Raw genomic sequence first — 3,710 nt, 5'->3', positions numbered from 1 at the left:
TCTTCTTTCAGTAGATGTATCGTCGTCTGCAAATAAGGTATCAATATTTACTTTTCTTTCTTTCATTTCATCTTCCATAATAAATTGATGCGTAACAGAAAAGTAGGGTGATTAAGATAGCTGCGATCAGATGGAAGTGCAAATACTAATATAAAGAGGATTTTATTTTATTACAAACTATTTGTAGAAGTACAATAATATTAAATGTACCACAAGATATGTATAACAAAAGCTAACTTATTAAGGGCACAAGAGGAGCTCTCGAAAGTGGATATAAAACGGAGATCTTCTGATATTCAAACTTGTAAGAAAGATAGCAATATTTCAGTGATAGCAGAATCTTAATGTTGATGTCCCAGACTCCATGACCAGCATCGCTGTGAATAGGAACATCAAGAGGGATTCGCGTAGTGACATAACTGGAAGCGTTGTAAAAACTATATACCAGCGCTCAAAGCTGCATCATGTTAGTTGCATTTGTGACTAGCCATTATACTTTTCGAGTGATAAGTGTCCTCTGGCAGACATGAGATTAGCACAAATACGCTATAGTACCTTATATGAAACGTTTTACGGTCAAGAAAATCAGCAGATGCAATTTACAGGAGTACATCGTTATCCTCAATTCACTGCATCATAAGTTTCAAAATAGTCAAATACCGGTTATCTGTTTTAACAATAGTTTTCGTACCAATCAGAATGTCACTGTTATTGATTAGTTTATTCATTTGACTATAGATTTCTCACTTGACTACAGTGACCCATCGCATTCAGAATCGACAAACTTAAGGCCATGTTATGCACCAGATGGTTCCTCACCAATGGAGTTATGTCTACTGTATTTATTTATATCATCATTTGTGTAGTTTGGTTCTGCACCTCACAAGAATGAATCAAGACTTTCAAAATTATGAAATTCAAAGTTGTATTTTTCAAAATAGTCAAATAAATTATGCATTTGTCCATCAGTTTTGTCCATACCGCTGGGCAATGTTTTCTGTATTGATCTGTTCCATCCTATACATTCCTCACCTGGCTACTGTTCCCCACGAACTTCAAAATAGTCAAAGAAGGGTTATGTTTAACCAACCGATGGTTCCCTACTAGTGGACTATACTTTATGGATTTATTTTTTCATTATTTGCTTAAGTTTGAATATGTGCCTCACTACAGCAACCCTTTAATATCTAGAACACGATATGCGTTATATTTTCAGCAGTTGGGTCAGTACACTCGTGTATGCTCATTGCATGCATTTTTGACATCATTTATGAAGTTGACCCATGACTTAAAAATAGTAATGTAAGAGTTCTATTTTCACTAGTTGCTTTTATACTGCAGTCTATCTATGTTGTATGTACTTGTTTATTCGTTTTTGTAACTGTGCTCTGTGCCTAACTAAACTGGCAATTGAATTTCATGAAATTAATATGATATATTTTCTCCAAAGTTGTTTCTGTACCAAAGTGTATGTTTACTGTACTTTTGTCTTCATTATGTTTGTACTTTGTTTTTACCCATCGCTTCCTTAAGCCATATCTTTAACAATGGTTAAATAAAATTCTCCACCAGTTGTTTCCGTTCCACTTGCTATGTTTAATTGATTTGCACATTTTTGTTCCATACCCCCTCTACAGCGACCTATTACCTTAAAAATAGTCAAATGAATGTCCATTTTCCACTATTGTATGGCATTATTGCACAGCAATTATCAGCATCCCATTTAATATAATTCTGAATGTGCATATGTATGCATATTTGTGTGTGAATATGCACAATGGATTATTACAGTGACCAATGCTTGTGTCCTTTCAACACCGCAGTTATTTCTGAGGTATTATAATCAAGAAAATATGACTAGTTCACACCATGAAACTGGCAAGCTCTAAAGCGTCAAAAGAACACGCCTGTGCACAAGATTTTATAGTATGTATAATACAACCAATGTTCATTACCTATCTTCCCCAACATATCAAACTGTCATCAAACTAGAAGAGAAGCAAGCGTGTTGGAGGTGTTATAATACAAGCTGTCATTCTATATTAACAAAAGAGGAAATCAGTTCCGAATTATACACAAGTAATATTTTCCAGTAAAATATCTCACAGCTTATTGCAATCCTTAAATAAGCAAGCTCCCTGGGTCATAACCTCCAAGACCCTTCTGGCAGCACAGCCTATGAAATTCGAGCTCCAATCCAGCAAGTATCAGTTCATTATTAATACACAGAAAAAGGTAAAGTATTAATAAGCGAGAGGGTCAATGGTTGCGTTATTTACAAGAGACAAGTTTGCATTATTCCAAGTTGTCATTTCAGTTTCTTTAGAGAAACAGATATTATGGTATTATTTTAATGAATGCCTACCAGTGAGTTGTAGTTCAAACAGCTCTATTTGATAAACTCTTATCAATTTCTCTAATGTATACAAGCAAAAATGTATCTGCTATATATATGACACGTATTTTGGACAACATTTTAATAACCTTAACTTAGTCACAAAATCACCTTTGATCGCTACCTGACAGTATGTACGGTAACGGCCTTTCCAAGGCAGAGGATAAAACTGTTGCTTAGTGAACAGCCATACCTTTCCTGGAATAAGAATTGGTTTAAGTGAAAATGGAGGTTCATTATGCACCTAGCGAAATACAACGATGTAATGCATTAATACAATCATGTTTGGCTAGAGATGAAACACCCTCAAGACAGCTATGACCAAGTATAGGTGCCCTTAACTTTGATTGTTCTGTTGTTTCTCTAGTCAAGCTCTCATGAGTTTATCTAGCTGGCAATCTGCATCCCAAATCAATAACATATTAAGAAAAGAAACACAAGAACATTTGATGGTTTATATTCAATGTTAGCTGTTCTAACATTATATGTTTATACTAGCCAGATCATTGTGTGATTTCTGACTTTATATAAGGTGCATATATCTCAAGCACTGTGGAATAGTGTGATGACTTGCGCATACATTATACAAACAGACTTGTGATTAGATCTGGGTTTTATCAAAATAGCACGTGTCCAAAAGTGCACCTCACTGTATCTGCAGTTGGGATCTGGGGAAGAACACTAGAGCCAATGAATGCTTATATTTCAACACCAACGGTTAAGGCTAAGTTGAAAGATAAACGTTTAGTTTTCCAGAGACTAATAGAAAAACATGGGATACTTTTGGGAATTAGTTTTTTCCACACTTAACTTCTTTTGTTCAAGGCAAAAAATTGTCAATGCCCTTTATAGCAAACAAGTTTATATGTTCAAGTGAGGTGCGTCACTATGAGAACCAACAGCAGCAAAAACTTCCTCCCCATTTATGACTCTCCTATTAAAACTAAGGTTCAGTGATATGTTTTGTTAAAACATTTTCATCTCCACAATTCAAAATGTATTTAAGGAGTTCACTTTAGATGCTTCAACTGGGCACAAACTTAATGGACTGATAGACATATTTTCCATTTTCTTTCGTCAAACACTCCTTGTTCATACTTTTCTTAGAAGTGGAACAATTATGATGAGTAGAATAGCATAAACATATTGATATAGTTATCCATGTATCTCAAGCTGTCTTGGATAAAAGTGCTTTTATAATAACTATCCAAACCTTTCAAAACACAGTACTGGACAATTATATATGTTGTATGCTGTAGCCTAACTCATTACTAGTGTCTGTCCTATAGGTCATTCGCTAGCTTATTTCAGTGCT

The sequence above is a fragment of the Sinohyriopsis cumingii genome, chromosome 12 (assembly GCF_028554795.1).
Source record: "Sinohyriopsis cumingii isolate HCF-2022 chromosome 12, ASM2855479v2, whole genome shotgun sequence".
Taxonomy (NCBI): Eukaryota; Metazoa; Mollusca; class Bivalvia; order Unionida; family Unionidae; genus Sinohyriopsis; species Sinohyriopsis cumingii.
This window is presented reverse-complemented; position numbering follows the sequence as displayed.